At 45.4% G+C, this 23004-nt stretch overlaps 1 long non-coding RNA gene across 1 annotated transcript in view; it reads left to right on the top strand.

Moving 5' to 3' along the window:
* The first annotated feature begins 326 nt into the window (after positions 1 to 326).
* Positions 327 to 23004, top strand: part of LOC132593045 (uncharacterized) — a 56155-nt gene continuing 33477 nt past the window's right edge. Inside the window, exons 1-2 of the long non-coding RNA XR_009558478.1 lie at positions 327 to 434; positions 2478 to 2553. This is a non-coding gene — a long non-coding RNA (uncharacterized LOC132593045). The remainder of the gene's footprint in view (positions 435 to 2477; positions 2554 to 23004) is intronic.

Genomic DNA, 23004 nt, shown 5'->3' with positions numbered 1-23004 from the left:
ACATTGTGTCCTATGGGCTGCTATCACTTTCACTCGACATCCTAGGGCAGGCATCCCCAAACTGCGGCCCTCCAGATTTTTGGCCTACAACTCCCATGATCCCTAGCTAACAGGACCAGTGGTCAGGGAAGATGGGAATTGTAGTCCAAAACATCTGGAGGGCCGAAGTTTGGGGATGCCTGTCCTAGGGGGAATTACGTCAAAACTAGCATTGTCCCGTGTTTGACTATTGGAATGATCTCTCTAGGATTTTTAGTCTATGTTTCTCAAAAGGGACACGCTAATTCAGTTAAAAGGAAAAAGGAGCAGGTGGCCATATTGGAAAACGTTAGTCAATCTCCCTCTCTCTGTTGGGGTTCACAAAACCTTCCCATAGTAACTCAGCGGGTCAAAGCCTTCCTTCCGCACTTTGAATTCAAATTAAGATATTTTAGGTAAGAAAGTTTAAAAGCCGTATTAAGCGTTAGCACCCAGTCACATTTGTTAAAAGAGAAGAGTGCGGCCATCTTTATTAAGGGAAACTGCTCTTTTAAATGAATGTAGTCTTAGAGAGTTTCTCTCTGAAAGTCAGCGCTAGAAATCTGAGTTGTGGGAAGATGGAATGGCGGTAGCCCGTTTTTATTATTTGCGCGGCTTTATTCGTCATTAAAAACACGGTAAAAGGTGAGCGCCATTTTGAGTATGGGCAGAGAATGCCTGCCGCCATTTTGAGAGGCGCTACTCGTCCCGGACCGCCACCATCTTAGAAAAGGGCAGTCGCCAGCCGCGCTGTCTCTAAAGAGGCCGTGTACTGCATACCGATGCACCTATTGATTTTTTCCCGAAACGGCCATTTTAAGTGTGGGCAAGTTTATCAAAGGACATCTTGGAACAGGGCAGAGGACTCCCTTCCCCCACAAAGCGCTATCCCGAAGCGCCATTTCAGAAAAGGGCAATTGGTTCCATTACCATGGCAACAGACTATTCACCGCAGCCCTATTGATTTATTTAAATTTTGTTTTTAAAGTGCTACTGAAAGGCTCAGTGGTATCCTCCACTTCAGGCGCCTGTTGCTTTTCTCTCCATAAAGCGAGCCGCGGTAATTCTATAAATTATTCTACTTCACAGCACTTAAAAATCACTATCCTCTCGTTGTTCTCTCCTCACTTTCAGTGAATTAATTATCTAGTTAAAACGCACACAAATGCGCAATTTTGACTACTGGGATAGGAACATAGGAAACTGCCTTATGTTGAGTGAGACCATTGGTCTATATTGCTCAGTATTGTCTACACTGACTGGCAGCTGCTCTCCAGGGTTTCAGGCGAGTGTCTCCCAACTCTACCTAGAGATGCTGCAGATCGAACCAGGGACCTTTGGCTTGCACTAAGCTATGGCCCTTCATATTGCAATAACTGGAACATTGTCATCAATCAAAGGGCCAGTTTATTTGCTGACAGATTTATTTAAAATATATATAAGTAAGACATCTGTGAAAGTGGTTTAAAGGTTTTTATTACAAACATAGGAGTTTATATACGTAGAAGAACAAAAGCAGCCAGCCATACTAAGCAAACTAGATCATTAGTTTATTACTAGGCTTTAGCCATGGGATATGCATAATACTGTAAGTACTTGTGTCTCTGAGCATGGGCAGAGTGTTCCTGAATAGCCACAGCTAGGTCTCAAACATTTGGGATTTCTGGCAGGATTTCTGTGTCAAAGGAGGTGATTTTGTGAGCAGGTGCAAACCGCAGTATTTATTTTCTTAGGAATTAATTGCCTGGATAGCTCTGTTGGTTAGAGTATGGTGCTGATACCACCAGGGTCGCAGGTTTGATCCCCATATGGGGCAGCTGCATATTCCTAGATGATCCTAGATGATCCTCAGGGTCCCTTCCAACTCTACAATTCTATGATTTCTAATCCCAACCACTTTTGGAAGACAGAATGAGTATGACTTCAACTGTCATTTTCCACCATGTAAAACCAAATAAAAATAGTCACAAATAGTCTCCTTTCCTACTGTTGCCTAGCTTATGCTGCACTTAAAGGTAAAGGTAAAGGGACCCCTGACCATTAGGTCCAGTCGTGACCAACTCTGGGGTTGCGTGCTCATCTCGCATTATTGGCCGAGGGAGCCGGCGTATAGCTTCCAGGTCATGTGGCCAGCATGACAAAGCCGCTTCTGGCAAACCAGAGCAGCACATGGAAACACCGCTTACCTTCCCGCTGTAGCGGTTCCTATTTATCTACTTGCATTTTGACATGCTTTCAAACTGCTAGGTTGGCAGGAGCTGGGACCGAGCAACGGGAGCTCACTCCGTCACAGAGATTCGAACTGCCGACCTTCTGATCAGCAAGCCCTAGGCTCAGTGGTTTAACCCACTGGGTCACCTGGGCGTAATCACCATTGATTCCAATGGGGCTCAATTTTGAGGGAATACATAGGAGTGCGCCTGTCTCATTCACCTTTCTCCCTTTTTCTTATTCAAAAGGTTATCCACTGGATTTCAGCAGGACATAGGGACTGATGTGACTTGCCTGCTAGAGAAGGAGTACTGTACTTACATGGTGAGTTTACATTGAAGCAGCTCACTTAGCTACGAATGATTATGCCTCTGTGTGAGTAGAGAACTTTAGAAGATTCTGCGGACAAAGTTGTACTAATTCTGTATTTTTGGATTTTTGACCAAACTCTCAAGGAATTTAAGAAGTATGAGGAGATGTTATTATATGTAATATCCTTTTACTGAAAGAGATTTCCCCAGAACCCAGCCAATATGTGTGTGGCTGAGAAAATATAAGGCGCTTTCAAGGAGAGGACAATTTGAACTATAAAATCCCTACTTTTGTGACAGGGGCAGTGGGAACACACACACAAAGTTTTTGGCATCACCAACTTTTGAAATAAAAAAAATGTTGGCTGGATGCAGAGCCAAGTACAGATCTGGCAGTGGCAGAGTCAAGTTTTGGGGGGTTAATCTGGCCAAGTCAGAGTTGTCAGAGTCCTCTAGATCCTTAGGTGTAAAGCAACACACACACACACACACACACACACACACACACACACTGGTTAAAGGATAAAATAGCAAAATCCTCTTGCTCTTGAGTGGTATAAAAATGGCAGGAGAGAGCAGCAAAATGCCCACTGCCTCAAAGTGTATGCCTTTAACAGCTGTATGACAATGCCACTGTAGAATATCTGGATTTTGTACTGTCAAAGACATGAGAAGTCCCTGTCGAGACAAAGAAAGGTGGCAATCTTACTCTACAATCTCCTGTGTCACTGAGTGCATACTCAACTAGGTGAAAATAAAATAAAAGGGCAAAAGCAATACTTCAGCTGCAGCATAAGCTCCTTTCACCCACCCTAGTCCATTATATTCATGTGTATTTTGCTTATTCTTGCATATACACTCCCAACATTTTAAATTGAAACTCCCAATTGAGTTCCCCAATTTTTGTACTTACTGAGCCCTCTCCACTGTACAAACAATGTACACTCAGGTCTCAGTTCAGAGCCTTGTGTCAACAGAAACCTGAATGTACACTGCTGGAGGCAGTATTCCTCTGAATGCCAATTGCTGGAACTCCGAGGAGCAGGAGAGTGCTGTTGCACTCGGCTCCTTCTTTCGGGCATCTGGTTGGCCACTATAAGAACAGGCTCCTAGACGCGATGTGTCATTGGCCTGATTCAGGCTCTTCTTACATTCTTATGTTCATTTTATTACAAACTGAATGTAAAAGATTCATGGGAAAACCTGACATTCGGCAGCGGCACATCCCATTCTTTAAAATAACACCACTACCCAGTTTTGCTAAAAAGTCCATAATTGTTCCTAGATATCAACAATATTTATTTAATGGCTTAATTGGCACATATTTACCTGGCCCTTCAGCCAAAAAGCTTCCCAGAGATCGGCTTACAAAGATCAGAAATAAGAGAGCCCCTGATCTCGAGATTACAAAGTCATGGCACAAAGTCATGGCACGAAAGAAGGGACTGCGAGGGAAGAAGAAGGGGAAAAAAAATGCAAACTCAGACTTTAGTTCTAAATTACAAAGTTCTTACAATAACCAGCTGGAATAGAAATGGTTCAAGCAGAAGAGGAGCCAAACCCATCTCTCCCTGGGCTGAAACCTGATGGAATGGCTGTGACTGGATGATAGCTGAGGGAGAGGGAAAGCCTGATGGAGTTGGTTTCTCAGCAGAGTTGATAGGATGGTCCTACCTTGCTTCTCTCCCTCTGCTGCAATCTGCCTGTCCAGACATAGCTAGATTTAGTTCTGTTAAGAATAACAAACACCAACCATTTTCTTTTTGTTTGCAAAAGTGAAGGGGATTCTAACTCACCATAAGCAACTTGGTAAACAACTTGCAAGCCTGCTTAAGAAACAAACAAAAAGAGTTCTTAAAATCTGTGAAAACTTTTATCCAAGGGCTGCCAGGTAGAGACAAAACATGCTCCCTGGGAAACCAGTTCCCAACCCCAGCAGTTCCTGTGTTTTGCACCAGTGCTTCGCCTTGGCCAGATATCCACACTACAGGACTCCCTACTGCTTTGGCCTTGGTACAGCGCTCTCTCCGCTGCCCCACCCCCGCCTTGTGTCTCTGAGATTACAGCAATCCCAGTTTCTTATGAATCCCAGCCCTGCAGGCTGCCATCTATCCTCAGCAGGATCATAAATTGCTAACAAGCATGTCCCGAAGCCTGCCGGCTGCCACAGCTCAGCCAGAAACTTGCTGTGTGCAGTCGAGCGGGAGGGTCGCATCCCATAATGTGACAAGGCAGGCAGCGCACCGGCAGGTTCTGGTGGCGGGCAGCTGAAGCTGCTGGCTGCTGGTGACAGTGACAGTTGGATGCTGTATGATAGTAAGCCAGCGCTGAAAGGGCAAGGAAGAAGAGAAACAGCAGCTTGAGAAGTTGGAGGGCATCAGCAGGGGGCACCACAGTAGAGGCAACACAGGCTATGGCACTTGAGGGTCACATCAACATGGCAGCAGACGCCTACCCTTTGAACGAGGGCAGGTGCTACTATATGTTTGTTACAGCACATGGGGATAACCCAACAGTTAGGAAGTCCAAGGTTGTGCCACGCTTTAGGGTACCATTAAAAGGCAGGAAACTGGCAATGATTTAGTTTACCTGATGTGCTTTTCACCTGGGTGGCATTTTTGCATTGTCTGTCTTGAGCTGCCTCTGAGAACAGAGGTGAAGAACCTTTCTGGCAGGTTGAGAGGTGTCAAGTTCCTGAATGCTGATAAAACATTTTGGAGTCTTGCAGCCTTTTTTTACATTTCTTCTGGCAAGGGTCTGGTCTGGTGCCTTAAAACAGCTGCATGTCAGCCAGAAATTCAATAGGTGAGGCTCCTCTCAGCATGAGGAATGGTTTAACTTACTGAATTTTTCTCTATGGTGCAGCTATGAAAGGTTCCAGGAACTGTAGCAGCAACCCTAACTTTCCAGAAGGGCCGTAGCTCAGTGGTTGTGGCACCTGCTTTACTTGTGTAAAGTCCCCATCATCTCTTGTCAAAAATATTGGGTGACCCTGCTTAACATGTTGGGACAGACATTACTGCATTGGACTGTCCACTGGTTTGACTCATGAAGTTGCTTTTTTATATCTGCTAACAAACCAGGTCCTGAAGCCAGATGCAGCTGGGGGTGGGGAGTTGAGTGTTAGCAAAGATAGTTGTGGAGTGGGGCACCCACTCCTTGGTTAGAAGCCACCTGGCTAGTCAAAAGACCTGCACAGATAATTTGCCAGGGTGGTTTTCTTTCCATCTTGGGCTTTTCCTTACAGCTCAGCTCAGCCTCGGCTTTCTCTTATTTATAATGCCTGTAACACTTTGCAACGTAGGATGGGATTTGCAGTTGTCAGCTCATAACAACAGCCCTGTGAAGCCAAGTTGTTAGGCTGAGAGACTGTGTCTTTCCCAAGGTCACACAGTGAGCTTCATGGCAGAGCAAGGAGTTGAAATAGTGCTTCACACCCAAGGCTGTGTGCAATGAATAATTCCTGAAAAGCAGGTGTGGGGATGTGTTTGTGTGTATTCATAGAATCGTGTGTGTGTGTGTGTGTGTGTGTGTGTGTGAGAGAGAGAGAGAGAGAGAGAGAGAGACTTTCCTTTTAAAGCAGTCTTTCCTGACACTAGCCCCATTCCCACTGCTGCACAAATGTAACAAACTCTTCTGATACCCTTGGCCAGGCTTTCTGTATCGCCAAATGGGCACCAGTGAATCCCACTCACTCGCACCTGGGCATCACGTATGTGCCCAGCCCCATCTATCCCAAGCTGCAAGCAAATTTCTCTTGGAATTTGTACTTGTGGGGAACTGCAGCAGTGCCTGCCTCAGTCCCAGGGCCCTTTCAAGCATGTGACCATTAGATAAAGAATCGGTGTCTCCGTAGAGTCAGTACCCTAAAGCTGACAGCTTACCTCAGTGTCCTACTTCATGAGCACAATGCACTTTTTTGTCCAATTAGGGTAAACCAAAGAAGAGTTTTGTTAGGATAGAAATGACCGGTTGGATAAAGAGTAAGAGGAATACAGAACAAAGTTGCTTAACAAAATAAAATACAAATGCAATTTCTAGTTTATACTCGTGCTCCAGTAGTTACCTTCCAACATGACTGATTCGTGTGTGCGTGCTTGTGTGAGTAAGGTAATGATCCATCCCTTCCCATTTTTAAAAGCCCTCCCCAGTTATCTCAACCTAGAGTGGTTTTTTGTTGGTTTTTTGAAACCAGCCTGTAACATACTGAGTTAATTTAGGAGGTTTCCCTGAGGACTGCTGGTGATGTCTTAGTGGTAGAACTCATGCTTTCCATGCAGAAGTTCTGAGGTTCAGCTCCTAGTGTCTTGAGACCTTGGCAAGCTGCTGGGAGTCAAGAGTATACAGTACTAAACTAAATGAGTCAATGGCAGTTTCACACATGGGTGATCGCTAGCTTTGAGGGAGTCCTGGGCAAACAATCCTCTGGTAAGCCCCTCCTTCTGCCACTGAGCCCTGGCAAGCTTAGGAGCCCTGTATCCCTTCCAAGCAGTTACAGGCAACTGGGTCTCTCAGCCCTTTAATTTCCCCACAATGCTCTAGAGCAACATTGGGTTGAGAGAGTAGAAAAATAAAAGAGTGGCTCGATTTGACCTTCTTTTGTTGCGCAGAGTCCCTCAAAGGACCCTGAAAGGGTGGACATCTACATTGGGATCCCTGCAGGCACAGGGGGCCTGGCAGCTGCCCAAGGATGTCAGGTGCTGACAGCAGCCTTGTGGCTCCAGCTCCTGCTGCTATCTCAGTAGGAACATAGGAAGTCACCTTATACCAGATTAGGCCATTGGTCCATCAAGCCCTGTACTCTCTATTCTGATTGGCAGTGGCTCTTTAGGGTTTCTGGTGAAGGTCTTTCCAAGCCTGTCATCCACTTCAGAGTCACGATACCTGCAGGAGATCTCTCCCCTCCAAAGTTGGCCGTGTGGACTTCCTTTTGCTCCCTTTGCTACTCTCCTTCTGAATTTCCCTTGTTTAACTTGTTTAATCTAGCATTCCTTCTTCTGCCAGAGGGCAAAATATGCCTTGGTCCCCATTCCTGGTGTGTAGGCCAGACAATGACTTCACCCTTGTTGTTCAAATGCAGGCTTCTTGCCCACCTGCGTTGGCAAGGAACCTTATCAATTAAGGAGAAAGGCTGGATTCATCCAGCCACCTGGGATTGCTCCATTGCCAATTCACTGTTTGGGGTGGGGGTAGGGCAAGGGCACGTTATGGGGGAACGTGAATGGGTGGCACTCCAAACTAGCTCACTGTTCAGTTTTATTACATTTAAAAATGCATTTTCATGTCAGTAATAGGATCTAAACAATCTGATCTGTGTCAATGAGAAGCTGTCCTGGATTCTGCCCCATCCCAGCCTCACCATCTCCACTGAAGTGGCAATTCTTTCTCTGGTGCGCTGGAAAATACGGGGCAATGACCAGAATGGAAATTAGGGACTTCACTGCAGGTCATAGCCACTGGGTGGCACTCTAATTTCACAACTGCAAGGCGGCTGAAAAGGGTTGAACTCACAGCCCTGTGCCTGCCGCAGCAGTGGCAGCTGGCTGTTTGGAACCTCTGCAGAGCCAGTGCGTCCGGGACAAAAGTCCCATCCGTCTAGATTATGGGCCAGTTCTAATCATAGCTCCTCCTCCTTCCCCACTGCCATAGTCCCAAACCTGAGTTATTCCTCCCCCCCCTTCAACTCCCACAAGCCTTCCTCTGTTATCTCAGCCTGGGGTATTTTACAGAAGCCAGCCTGTAGCATGCTGGGTTAATTTAACGGGCTCCCCTTGGGACTTCGGGCCTGTTTATGTTGTAGCTTTTCCGCTGATTTCCCAATTTGATATGAAAGCTAAATTAAGCAGTGGCATGGCTTGCGGGTCTCGCCCGCTGCATACCAGGGAGGCGTTGGCACCTCGTGGGTTTGCTGCAGGCCTCTCCCATGGGACTTGCCACCTGTCAGGGCTGCAGTCAGCATGAAAATTAACACTAGTCACTGAACGCTCCGAAAGCAAGAGGGGGAAATGAAAAGGAGCCGCCCTGATTCAGGGTAACGCGTGACAGGATGGGGAGAAGGGTGAGAGGGCTATGGGCTTGAGGGCATCAGAAGACTTTAAAAGGCGTGGGATTTTAAAAAGGTTGAGGAAGAAAAATCAGACTTATGGTTCAGCTGAGTGAGCTACCCTGCCATAGAAAAGTCCATAAGATGATGCTCAAAGGTGAAAAGGCATCACTCATGGCCAGCAAAACGATCAGGGGCAGATTGTGGGCGCAGCCCACCTGCTTTTGTCACTGCTACATCACCAGATGCTCTTTCTGCATCAGCCTTCCCCAGCCTGGGCACAAATGGTATCTGGAGGGCCCCGGGTTGGGAAAGGCTGTTCTAGATGTCCTGTCACAGGAGGTCAAAGCCTTTACTTGGCAAAAGAGAAGGTCTGAGAGGGAACAGGGCAAGGGCACCATCAAGCCATAGGGGAGACAGTTCATCCACCCTCTGTCCTAAAGGCTCATTAGCCCTTGCAGAGCTAGCAACACTCCTGCAGCCTGACCAAGCCTTAAGAGCAGTGCCTGAGACCCATCAGGCTGATTGATATGAAGGGGGAGGGCTTTCTCAGTGGTGATCCCACACCTTGGAAACTTCCCACCCACAGAGATTCATAGAGCCTCGTTGTTGCTGGTCCCTCTCACTCAATCCCCAAAAACCTCTGAAGTCTCATTTATTCAAGTCTGCATTGGCTGAATTGTGCTGTACGTGGAAAAAAAAACCTTTAGCTGCTGCTGGTTGGTGTGTGTGTGTGTGTGTGTGTGTGTGTGTGTGTGTGTTTGCAATTGTATTTTTGTGTGCTTTACAGTTTTGTAACCTGTCTTTGTGCCTTGATACGTTGGTCAAAAGGTTGCATAGAGCAATCTTGGGTTATAACCAAGTTTCTTAATGCAAAAGTGGAAGGCGCTGGGAGCAGCTTGCCTTCAGGTAACATGTCAAGTAAAGTCCTGTTTCTCAACAACTATCCTGTATGCTCACACAGTGGCTGATTTGATATCATACTTTTAACATTAGGGCTGTGTTATGGCTGGATTTTGTGTGTGTGTTTGTTTTGCTATAAATTCCTGTGCATTTGTTACATTGGTGACATGTATGTTGTCTAGGTGTCATTGTGTGTCTTGGTGCTGCGGGGCTGTGATGCATTTCTGGCTGTTTTCTTATAGTCACCATGCCGCTGTAAATGTGTGTGACCATTATGATGGTATTGGTGGTATATTATGAAATGTTTGCAGTAGTACTGATGTGTGAGTGTGTTCTTCCCCAAAGTTATTTTCTGTGCCCATATTGTGTAATTTTGATGGATGATGCCTTTATGCAGTGGTATATTCGGAGGCTGTATTTGTGTGTACTGCATATGGTCATTTCCAAAGCCATTTTCTAGGCATGACATAGGAACACGTGTGCTACATATTTGTGTTGGTGTTTACATATATTCCCGCAGTCACATTGAGGTGTGTAGTAGACACCTCTTCAAAGAGAGACCTTATCTAGTATATTATTGTGTCTACTGTGATGTCTATGTATGTGTCTGATGGGACTAAGGTGCCACTATACCCAAATGTGTGTGATTTTAGTGTGTAACTGAGCTGAGTTTCATTCTCATTTGCACCTGGAGGCTTCCAGGGAGCTGAGATGCAGCTGACTCTGGGTAGACGGCAGCAGCTATTTGTACGGGAATCCCACCCCTCATCGCCAGGCTCTCTACGAAATAACTGCAATGTTCAGCTGCATCAGCAGGGAGAGAATGACTGAGGGAATCATTTTCTGTCTCTGAGCTGATAATAACTTGGCATCGTGCAGCCAAGAAGTGTGGAGATCCTGGAGATTAAATCAGAAAAGGGGGGAAAGACGAGACAGAGAGCAAAAGAAAAGAAAGAAGGAAAGGGGTTCAAGGGAAGAAGAACCTGTTTAGTGGGAGTCACATGCACTTGCATGTTAAGGACTGGTGGCTGGTTGCAAACATTGGAGTAAGTGGATCGAAAGAAAGGAAGGGTGTGTAGAGAATGGTTAGGGAAGTGGGAAGCATGGCAGAGGACCTCTCCCATGAAGCCTTTGGCATAACCCCTTATCCACCATATCCTGCTGTGGTGAAACCTAAGTACACAGCACTTTACAAAATAGAAGTGGACAGGTTTCTGCCCCAAGGGGCTCACAATTTAACATTTGCAGTAAAATGGCTCTCTTCTCCCTTATGGCAGATTTTAGATTGTAAGCTACTTGGGGCAGAGACTTGTTCTCTTGTGCTATGAAGCACCATGCTCCATGATGTCGCTATATAGGCAGATTGTCATCAGGCTGTCCAGATATATCCTGGAGCCTCAAGTACGGTGAATTTGGAAGCCCCTTGGCTCTCTAATCTCTAACACCTATCTCTAAACTTATATGTATGGGCAACATGATATGCCATCATAGAGCAACTTCTTTCAGATTGTATTCTGTTGTCGTTTCTTTCCAGAAGTTTGTCAAGATTCTCTCACATAAGGAGATTAGTAAGGGCAGGCATGTCTTTCTGTGACAGCTTGCCCATCATTGCCTACCTTCTCCTGTCATGCGGAGCCACAAGAGATATGGATTGTGCTCTTGGTTATGCGCTCCACTCAGGCTCACCACCAATGAGGCCACTCCAGGCCTGGCTAATGCACTGTGTGAACTGAGTGTGCGTCATAAGATGTACTGAAAATCCTCTGCAACATGGACAGCTTCCGTAGTAGACATGTGGTGTTAGAGAATAGGCCAAATATCTCCATGTGGCTCTAACCAGCAAGCTCTGTCATATGGTAAAGCTGAAGATCCTACAGGAAGATCCTACAGGATCAATAACTAGTCTTCATAACCTGTCACGTGTATATGTGTGTGAAGTTGTTTTCTGCCCTCAAATATAAAAGTTCTCATCCTGGCCTATGAGCACATGTAGCTGCCTAATTTGCTTGGAGGATTTGTTTGTTTGTTTGTTTGTTTGGAATTTAAGCAGATTCATGCCATCCAAAATTCAATTTCTGTTCCTCTGAGAATGCCTCAAGGGCAAGCTATTCCAGAGGCCTGCTGAATCCAGCTGAGTGTCCCAGTCTGAAATCAGGAAGAAGCATGCTGCTGCAGCAGCAATGAAAAAGCACTACACAGCAGGGACAAGGAGAAGCAGCAAGTTTCATGTGTGTCTTACTGCACTTCAGGCCTGCAGCCTGGATATTACGTAGACCTGTTAGTCCTAAGGTGGGTCTCTGAACCCTATTGCTTTCTTCTGTGTGACAGATGGATGGATGCCTGGACAAGTGAGGGAAAGAGAAACAAATGGATGGATGAAAAAGCGAGGGAACAATTGCTGGTTGGAAAGCTGTGGTGAAGAAGGAATGGCTGAATGTACTGAGGGATAATGGCATGGGCGTAGCCAGGATTTTTGTTGGGACAGGGTTTTGTTTGGGGGAGCAGAACCTCAGATTTGTATTGATTTGTATTGATTTGTATTGATTTAGGGGGGCAGCTGTTCCCCTGCCCTCCCTTGGCAATGGCCATGGATAATTGTGATCTGGAGGGCACCAGGTTGGGGACGAACAATCTACGCAGTGCAGGGTCACATGAGATGATTTGCAGCTTGATGCATACAGACCTCTAAGTTGTCCCTCAGAGCTTTTCTTACACAGTCATTGCAGTACTTGGTAAACACCCCTTTGTCCTTGCAGACATCTTCCCCAAGGTTTCACCTCTGTTGCTTTTTCTGAGCAAGTGTACTACTTTTTGCCTGGAAAAAATGCAGTGGTTTAACCAGAGAGCATCTACTCCTGTTTTTAAAATAAAAATTGTGGAATGGGCTTGTGGAGTCTCATGGTGTTTACTGGGATTTGCTTTGGTTTCGTTGTTAGTGACAAATGGCATACAGCTCTCCCAGCAAACCACCCTACCACCATGAACTAAAAAAGTTAATGGGCTTTTAAAAATTTATTTCATTTTTTTAAAAAATACTGGGAGTTTGTGCATATACTTCTCTGCTATACAACCCCAGTTTAGAAATGCTCATGTGGTGACTAACATCAATGAGGCTATCTCTGTTTTCACTCATACCTCACCCCATAGTGGTGTTCTAACATTTTGTGAACCTTCCCTTTAGATTTATTTGATTTCAATTTTACTTCATTTACTAGTTGGCCCTGTATCGCGTTGCTGTGGCTCAGTCTGTAAAATGGACCCTCAGAGTCCCTCTTCAGACTCCCCTCACCTTCAGAGTCCCCCTTCATTTTGTTGAAATGTTTTATGTGTGTTCTGTTTACACAGGGTAATCCCTGTGACTCCCCCCACCCTGTCCCGACCCATGACCTATCCCGTCCCCTCCTCCCCCACCCCCGGCTCTTTCCTGTGATTGGCCCCACCCTCTCCCAACCCATGGCTTATCCCACCCCCTCCTCCCCCCATCCCCCACCCAGGCGAGCCCCCACCTCCACTTGGCCCAGTTTGGAAAGCTGAGCCAAGCTGTTGTGGAGAGGGAAGCTTTCCTAGGTTTCCAGTGTAGCCGTCGCTAGAGGGCACTGTTTTGCAACATCTCCTGTGCTCCCAGCATGCACTTGAGGGTGATTTGTGAGTTCTGGAACACGGGGTTTGGGGTTTTTTACATGGCCCATGTGTGACATCTGTCTATGCAATCTGTATATGGTCACTCTCATATTCGCTTTGGACGTTGTGTCAAAATTTGAACGTAATCGGTCAAGCGGTTTTGGAGAAATGTGGACACCCACCCAAATGCCCAGTTTACATTTTTATATACAGTATATAGATTTGGACCTGGCTTGCTTCCCCTTTCCTGAGCTGAGGCACATACTCTTCCAGGTTTGTTTTTCCCCTAACGGGGTGAATAGCAACAGTATTCATCCTGACATTGTAATATTACCATTGGGAGATTTCTCACTGCATGCCCAGATCATGGCTCTGTGGTCGAAGCCAAAGTTTTTATGCCTTGACCCAAGAGCTGAAAGTAGGAAACAGCCAGTGATCTGGCACAAAAACGAAGCTAGCCCTGTTCATTATGGTTGTGGATCAGCCCCCAGCTACCAAACAGGGTGCCAAATTGGATTGAGCTGGTACCTCCTAGGGTAGAAGGTCTGGTACTGTCTAATTTTACAAGTATCAGGCCAGAGCCGCTGTCCCCTGTAGGAGTTTTCTGCCTTCAGCAAGTAACCAGACATATTCTGTTGTCTCCTCTTGCCGTCACCTTCATTTCTTCTTGAGTTGAATCTAGGACGAGGCCTGGCCTGGCTGTCACTGTCTGCCTTAGAAAGATTCCTGTTTTAAGGCGAAGATTGGATCAGTGGCTTGCTGTGAGCCCAGGGGGATGTTTACATTCAGAAAATTCAGAAACAAAGACAAAATTCAGTGACTCCTTGCTACAGTGAGGCGGGTGAGAGTGGAGGAAGATCTTTGCTATATCTCCTTGGGGAAACTGAGAAAAAATCTGCCTGTTGCTAGTTTGCATATGCTAATTAACCCAAACCAGAGCCCTGAAGCCAAAGATCTGGCCCTGGACCAATTTGTGAGATTTGTTCTCTACACTGCTCTGCATCCTTTCCCAACAACAGCATGCAATATCATTGGTCTCTCCTGTGAAGTCTCCCTCTGCATCTCATTCTTACCTTGGTAATTGAACATTCCCTAGCTTTATATATCCTTTGCAGGTTGAAGATTATATCAGAGCAGGATAAATGAAGGGGAGAGGGAATCGGGCTGATGAGCAAACCTACACATAAGGGCACATTTAAGTTAGGTGGCGCTGTGGTTAAACCACTGAGCCTAGGGCTTGCTGATCAGAAGGTCGGCGGTTCGAATCCCTGTGACGGGGTGAGCTCCCGTTGCTTGGTCCCAGCTCCTGCCAACCTAGCAGTTTGAAAGCACGTCAAAATGCAAGTAGATAAATAGGAACCGCTACAGCGGGAAGGTAAACGACGTTTCCATGTGCTGCTCTGGTTTGCCAGAAGCGGCTTTGTCATGCTGGCCACATGACCTGGAAGCTATACGCCGGCTCCCTCGGCCAATAATGCGAGATGAGCGCGCAACCCCAGAGTCGGTCACGACTGGACCTAATGGTCAGGGGTCCCTTTACCTTTACCTTTAAGTTACTAATTAACAAACATTGAAAGGGGTGGAGCCTGTCATGGTTCATGTGACTATTGGGCATCGAATTTTGGAATTTCACACTGTATTTCCCCTAAGGCACCTCTGACCCTGGCTGCCCGTAGAGCCCTATTGGATCAGACCAAAGATCCACTTTGTCCAGCATTTTGCTTCTTGTAATGGCCTATCGGATACCTCCAGGAGCCTCACAGACTGAGCATGAAGGCGGTAGATATTTTCTGCCATTGTCTGGCAGTAACTATTTATTCAGTGGCACATTGCCTCGGAATATGTTCCATATAGCCACCCTAACTGGTAGCCATTGATAGATTTATTCTCCATGCATTTGTCTAATCCCCCATTAAACCCTTCCAAGCCAGTGGCCATCATACCACATCCTCTGGCAGCAAATTCCATGAATTATACATTGCAGAAAGAACCACTTTCTCTTGTCTGTCCCGACTCTGCTGCCCATCAGTTTCATTGATGGCCCACATGAACTCATATTATAAGATCAAGTAAGGAAAAAACAATAACTTCACTCTATCCAGTTACTTTACTACACTGCACCTAATTTTATAAACCTCTGTCCTGTCCCTTCTTCATAGTTCTTCCCTCCAAAACTAAAAATCTCAAACGCTTTGGCCTTTCCCAATAGAGAAGATGCTCTAACCTCCTGGTGAATTTTGATGCTTTTTTCTGCACTTCAACTCTAGGATACAGGATGACAATGTCTAGACTGACGTGCATAAGAGTATGCAAGGTTTTAAGCAACATCGCTGATGTTCCCTTCTGCCTAACAAGGAATACTAAAGTTCATGCACTTCTACCTTCAATGACTCTGAAGACACACACCATCATTCACCTTAGTAAAATAGTCCCATGGCAGCCAAGGAGTGTCCTGGAGAGAGCTAGGAGAGTGGGGTGGGGGCGTTGTGGGAGCACCAAGACAAGGAGCTGGGAAGGAGCAGAGAAATGGCAAGGAGGGATTGTAGTCAAGTACAAGGTGTTTGCTCCACAGTCTAGTGGTGCTGTGTGCAGAGGAGAGACCGTGGGGTTTAGATATGGATTCAAAACCTGCATATTTGGGCTAAATACCCTTTGCAAAATGGGATTATGAGCTAAGAGAACATTTTAAAGACCTGAACAGCGCATTGTACATTCATTTTTAAATGAGGGTGCCTACAAAGCCATGGGTCTGTCACTGCTCTGATCTTTTTAACACCTCCTCCTCTCCCCACCTCTCTCCAAGCCCTCATTTCCCCAACCCAGCAGGGAAGCTTTTCTCTCCATCCCAAAACCATCCTCAGGGAGCAAGGAGTCAACCTGGCTTTAAAAATAAAGCCCCTGACAAGTTGAAAAGCAAAGCGGTGGTGTCTAAATGAGCCCAGCAGGGGCCACTAGGAGCAGATCACGCCTTCCTCCCTAACCTGAGTTTATTGACACACACTCTTATTCTCTTGCCAGTGTCATATCTGGGTTTTTCTGAAAGAGGGAACGAGTGGAACTGGGGAACACCAGATGCTGGGACTTCTGGGTTCTCAGGAATAGTTTGGCCGAAACTGGATCCGTGGGTTCTTGAGGGCTGAGGAATGTGGTATAGTAACTTAGAACTAAAAATAGAGTTATGGTATCCCCCTCCCTTACCAGAATTAATGGGATTCTCTTACTGTTATACTGCAACTCTGAGCTCAGTGAGAAACACGGGCAAAAAATGTTTTGCTAGACCTCCATACATGTCTGTTCAGGCTCACTCTTGTCTTGCCACTGGTTTATGTAACAGGGAAAGGCTGAGGGTTCAGGAAGGAGCAGGTGTTGGCAGATCTAGTGAACTATAAGAGAGGATGGTGAAAAGAAGGACTCCTGGGTTCCCCTCTGTCTTTCTTCCCCCTCCAGCTCTCACAGCGTAACCTTTTCTTCTCTTCAGAGAGCGGCAGGGCTTGTGATGGATTCTCTCAAACCATCTGCTCATCTTGTTAGGCTCTTAATTAACAAGTAATTACGCCCTGCTTATGCACAGGCCGGGCAAGCTTTTTGGCTAGGGCTTATCCAGGAAGAAGCTGGGGAATGTACAGGGTGCATTAGCAAACTTTTAGTGGGGTGAAAACAAGGTGTCTTCACCCCTGCATCCATTTCAGACCATTTTCAGAACTGCCTAACCTTGTGTTTCTTTCTCCACTCGCCTATCCAAGCCATCCATCTAATTGCTCAATTCGTAAAATGAAGGACTCTTGGGCCAGGGCCAGAGTAGAAGTCATGCCCTCTGACTTGGAAGTCCTAATCCCAGATCTGTGGCTTGTTGTTGCTCAGTGTGCTGCGGAAGAAAATGCACTCTGTGCATGTTTCAATGCACTTATTTTTCTAATTGTCTTTCTAATTGTCTAAGTTCAAACCCAGCCACTGAAAACAGACTCTGGGGCTAAGTCCTGTGAAATGTCAAGTCATCTTGTGGACGCCCACTTGATATGTTACACAATTACTGTTTTCAGTTGCTCCACGTGATTGTGGTTGCCGCATAGTGAGCTGCTTTCGTGATGTTGGTGGCCAATAATAGGAGGATCCCAGTTCAGTGCCATCTTAGGTACCCACTTTTTAGGTGACCTCATGAGAGCAACACTTCCCTCAGCCTCAAACCTGTGGTCTACAATATGAGGATCATAAGACCGGCCAATCTTGCAAAGCTTTTTAAAGGAATGTTGAGATCATGTATATGGGAAATACACTGAACACTTGAAATGTGCTCTCTATCATGGTTAAACCTTATTATTACTAAGAATACAACTGAGTCCATCCATCCATCCATCCATCCATCCATCCATCCATCCATCCATCCATCTGCACCTTCCACCCACCCACTCTTTCTCCCAGGTGCTGGATGCTTTCCACTGCTGGGCTGCCTCATAAATGCAGACAGATGTCTCTATCCAAGGTGATTGCCTCGCACTGCTTTTAATGAATAATAAATTGCCAGGGCTCAAGGACTTGGGTGTCATGTTGGAGCTGCTACCAATTTATCTTGCTCCGACCTGACCCAGGTGACCAATGATGGGGCTGGAGGATGGGAGTCTAAAGTCAGCTGGTCCCAGATTAGAACAGGGGCTCCCTAGAGAAGAAAATGCCCTCCCTTAAACCATTCTCTCTTGAGTGTCTCTCTCTTCTTGGGCTCCGGCTGGCTTTCTCATTATTTCTAACGAGTCACTTTGGTTGGGTTCGGGCAAGAAATCCATCCCTAATGAAGCCTCTAATCCCACTGCCTAGGGAAGCTTATCTGGGCGACTAGTCCTGGCATTTTGCCAGCATGTCATAACCTCAGCATTGTTTTATAGTTCAGAGGGGAGCCACGGCTTCTGAAGCTTCTGGGAGGAGAGAGAGGGTTAGTGGTTGCAGCAAAGGAGAGGGATGCTGAAGACTCAGGGTGCCTAACTGGCAAGCATGAGACCTAGTGAGCATTCTGGAGAAAAAGAAAAATGCAGCGAATGTGAGAGAAATAGTGGTTCTGAGTTGTGTCACCTGGGAGAAAGGTCAGCAGGGATCTTGTGGAAGGGGAAGGAGGTCTAGTAGGTTTATCTATTTATTTGTCACAATTGAGAAATCTGTGTGCATGTGTGCTGGCCATTATTTCAGGCTTATCTGGAATATAGGGGGAGTTTGGTAGGTTAGAGATGCTTCTTTTCAGTGTGAGAAGCTCCCACCAACAGAATGATGCTGGAGCAGGATGATGAGATACAAAGGAAGATGGTACTCCTGTACTTTTAAGGGCTGTGCAGTGCTTCATGCTGCAGGGGTAAAAGAACCTGTACCTATCAAAATGTCATCTCCTCCCCCCCAAATAATATTTATTCATTTCTAAACAATACAAAATACAAAAACAAAACATAAAAAGAAAAACGTATCAATTCCTTTTTACTTGACATTGTAGACTTCCTCAATTCCCCCCTCACTGGGTCCATTTTTAAATCCAACTTAAGCAATTTTTCATATTATATCTTAAGTCATTCCAACATATTTTTTTTCATTATCTCTCAACTATTTCTATTCTAAAAACATCAACTATCCTTAACCTATAATTAATCAATTAATCCAAATCAAAAATTATTTTCCCATCCATCTATCTTCTATTCTCCCCTAAGGCTAAAATTTATTCCCGAAATTTTCCATAAATTCAGATATTCTTCTACCATAATATTATCTAAACACTTAAATCTAGTTCAGCCCCCCCCCCCGGACTCAGGGTCTCCCAGACGAATCAGCCAGTTCCATAGGTTGTTCCAGTTTCGGACCATCTTAATCAATCAGAAAATAATATCCATTATTACTCCTCACCCCACTCCCACTCTGTCACAACCTATCCACCACACTTCCTTCTTCGTCCTCTGCTGTCTCCCCAATTCTCAAACAGTTACATAATACCATCCAACTACCGTATATTTCCACTTTTCAGCCCTTTCACAATTTTTATTCCCCATAAATTCTGACCCCAGTATGGATCTTGCTCTCCTTCTCTCACTGGGAGGGCATTATTCCATGCTGGTTCTTCTTTAAAAACCCTTTGAGTCAAGCATGGGTCTTGGTCCCCCCCTCTCACTGGGGGAACAATGTTCCATGCCCCTTCCTCTTCTTCTTTAAGTTCAATTGCAATGTCCAGGACTGATGATTGTTCATCTTTGTTCTCTACACTCACTGATGAAATTAGTCCTTTTTTAATATCCACGCACTTCTGATTTATTTTTCCAATCTGTATTGTATTCTTGTGTACTTCGCTTCTTAGATCCCAAAGCAATTTCAGAAATTCCTCTTGAAAGTCTGAGAAGTCAGATGATATTATGTCTACTGGCATCTTGCTCATCTCAAATTTCATGGGAACAGCACAGATTACAAAGCAGGAAATGGCGGAGTTTGTATTTCCAAACTTCAAAGACAAAGATTGTGTCCGAACTGGTTGCAAACTCGCATTTTCAGTTCTTCTTCATATCTTAAAACTCTTATGTCCATTTATGAAAAGAGCATTTATCAAACTTCTTTTTCACAGGCTTATATTTTGCGCTCTCTTCAATGCTGACAGTTCCCGACCTCAAAGAGGTAAACAAATTCCTTCCTATTGTGATGTCATAATGGTGGCTCGCTGATCCCTCCAGGGACCTGACTCCAGCTTCCAGGGGGACTTTCCCCAGTCCAAAATAAAGATTTTTACAGGGATGTTACTGAGCTTGACCCTTACCCTGCCTCAGGGGGAAGGTTTTTAATCCAATTTTTGGAAATTGAAAGCTTTCTGTCAATCTTTCCAGCTTCGGGCAAATTAACTGCGTCTCAGTTCACTCAGTGGGGGAGATGAACCTCCGTTTTAAAATCTCCTCCTGTGGCCAATTCTGTCCAATTAAATGTTTTTAAAAATCCTTTTTATTTACTCACAGTGTCCAATGTTTTCAGATCCTTTAATTTTGGAAGAATCCACTGCTCCAAAGGCTGCCGGCATGGAGCTTCAAACTCCGAGGGTAGCGATTTGACTCACAAGGGCACCCACGCCTCCACTCCACTCGCTCTTGGCTCCCTTAATAGGGCTTACTGGGGCGCAGAGTAGGCAAAAAGGGGTGCAGCTGAGTCCCCATGTCCCCAGAACGCTCGATCTGGGGCTCTTTTGGGGGTCCGGCGCGCTCTCGCGGCTCCCCCTCCCTCACAGCGCCAGGGAATCTTGGAGCTCGAGATTCTCTTGCCGGTCAGCAATGGCGGTAGACCGGCAGTCCTCAAAATGTCATCTCCTGCCCAACTCTAGTAGGGCAAGAGTACTTCTGCTGCCTTGCCTGTTTGCCACCCAAGACAGAAGTTGCAGTCACACTAGAATTTTCTGTGAAATCACTGTCCTTTCCTCACTCACTTTTTGTAAGGAGTCCACCCGATGTCATTTTTAAATTGTCACATGTCAGTTCTTCTTGCAATGCCTTCCCCTGTTTTCCCTTCAGACCTGATTTGTGGTGATTTGGAGGGTGGGGGGAATGAAATAAAATTGCAGTGCCAGGTTGTAATCCAGTAATGACAGGCAAAGTGCTATTGAGACTTTTAAGGGTTATTGTGCCTTTAATGTAAAGCTTCCTGATTGCAGTCACTGTTTTATTGTATCCTGTACAGCATGGTTAGTGATTGATACACCTTAAATTCCCTGTGTGTCTGTTTATGTGTGAATTACTGGTTTTCTTCTATTATTTTCCTTCCTCTTCTTTATTTTATAACAAAATAGCAGTATTTTACAACAAAATAGCAGAATGATAAAAGGGGGAAAATACCATCCCACCATGGGAAACAGTTAAATGGAAATTCACAACCAATCTACCAACAGAAGAAGAAATAACATAGACTGAACCTCAAAGGAGGAAACTTTTAATCAATGTTGCTGATGATCTTTGCTAAATGGGACTTGCTTTGAGTATACAGATAGAAGGATCTTGGCCATGGGAAAGGGCTCTGCTAGATTATGATTTTAAAGAACCTCTGTTTAATTCCATGTCTACCTAATTGCAAAAAAGTAAAACCTCAACAGTGCTAACAGGCAGTAGTCTGAAAGTAACCTCTGTAAGGAAAATCATGTTTGTGAATGTGTGCAAATGATCAGGAGACCCAAGTTGCATATAAAAGGTAGGATAGACCAGATGCCAAGGAGGACAGGACTCCTCTTTCCTGAGTAGCTATGGAGAAGAGAAAACTTGGATAGGTATAGCTTTTCATGCACAGTTGGGAAAAACTCTGCCTGCAATAATTCCCTCTTCTATGCAATTTCTACGAAACACAAAACTACATAACATAGTAACAAATGAAAACAATAACCCCACATAGTTAAAAAAAAAGGCCAGAGATAATTTAATTGGCCAAAGGCCTGGGAGAAGAGGAATGTTTTCACCTGGCACCCAAAGATATGTAATGAAGGCACCAGGTGAGCATCCCTAGGGAGAGCATTCCACAAATGGGGAGCCACCGCAGAAGAGGCCTGTTCTTGTGTTGCCACCCTCCGGACCTCTAACGGAGGAGGCACATGAAAAAGGGCCTCAGAGGATGATCACGGGGTCTGGGTTGATTCATATGCTTTGTATCCAGAGGGCCACAGGTTGAATCCCTGGCACCTCCAGTTAGGACTGAGAAAGACTCCTGTCTGAAATCCTGGAATGCTGCTGCTTGTAAACAGTACTGAGATCAATGGTCCAATGGCCTGACTTTATATAATTTGGCTTCCCATGTTCCAGTAGCAGCCAGGAGCTAGGATTCCTGAGACCTTTTCTCTGATACTTTCTCTCACTTCTCTCCCCCCACCCTCCATCCCTGCTCTTATCCTTTACATCTAATTTGATTCCCACATCCTTCATCCTGCCAGTCCCTGACCAACCATTTAATAAGCAAATCTCAGCCTCTGGAAATCCCCCCATATCCTGGGGATGTGGAGGGAAAGCTCTCGGATGAATCTCTTGGAGATTTCCTCCTTGGAACAGCAGGATTTGACCAGCCTTTGAGAGCACAATTAAAGGCTAGGCCTGACTGCTGGATATTTCTGTTTCTTCCTGCTCGCAAACATTTTAACATTTCACAGTGATGCCATCTAGATCTAGACTAAGGACTATGAGACAGCCCGGGGAGGGGGATTTTAAGTAAGACAGGAAATTAAGCAGTATTAACAAATAGTTCCAGGATGGATGGATGGGTAGGTGGGTGAAAGGATGTGGGCAGTCATTCCATATTTCTGTGGAAAATAGGTACTGGTGGGTTAAAATCAATGGTGGTGATGACTCGGGGGTAGAGATGTCTGAATTTGCACATTTAGTGATCTTATGTAAACAAACATTAGAACATAGGAAGAGCCTGATGGATCAGGCCAATGGCCCAACTAGTCCAGCATCCTGTTCTCACATTGGCCAAGCAAATGCCAGTGGGAAACCCATGAGTTAAACCTGAGCACAGGAGCCCTCTCCCTCCTGTGGCTTCCAGCTACTGGTACTGGATTCAGAAGCATTACTGCCTCTGATAATGGAAGCAGAGCATAGCTATCTTGGCTGGTAGCCACAGATAGCCTTATCCTCCAGGAATACATATAAATCTGCTTGTATTATAAAGCATATATTTAAATTTGGCTTATGTACATAGTGCCATATAACCATGGCAGACTGTCCAGTCCAGGTACCCTCCATCTCTTTCTCTGCTATACACACATCCACTCACACTCTTACCCACTACCAATTAATCAATGCAGCACAAGGTAACCATTGTACAGACATGGGAAAAACACACACATTGCAGCTCATGTAGCATACTCTGCCTTTCTCTGCATGTGCCCACATTAGTTGCATGCACACAATAACACACCATATA

The sequence above is a fragment of the Zootoca vivipara genome, chromosome 13 (genome assembly GCF_963506605.1).
Source record: "Zootoca vivipara chromosome 13, rZooViv1.1, whole genome shotgun sequence".
Taxonomy (NCBI): domain Eukaryota; kingdom Metazoa; phylum Chordata; class Lepidosauria; order Squamata; family Lacertidae; genus Zootoca; species Zootoca vivipara.
The sequence above is the reverse complement of the archived record's forward strand: the minus strand, read 5'-3'. Positions and strand labels throughout refer to the sequence as shown.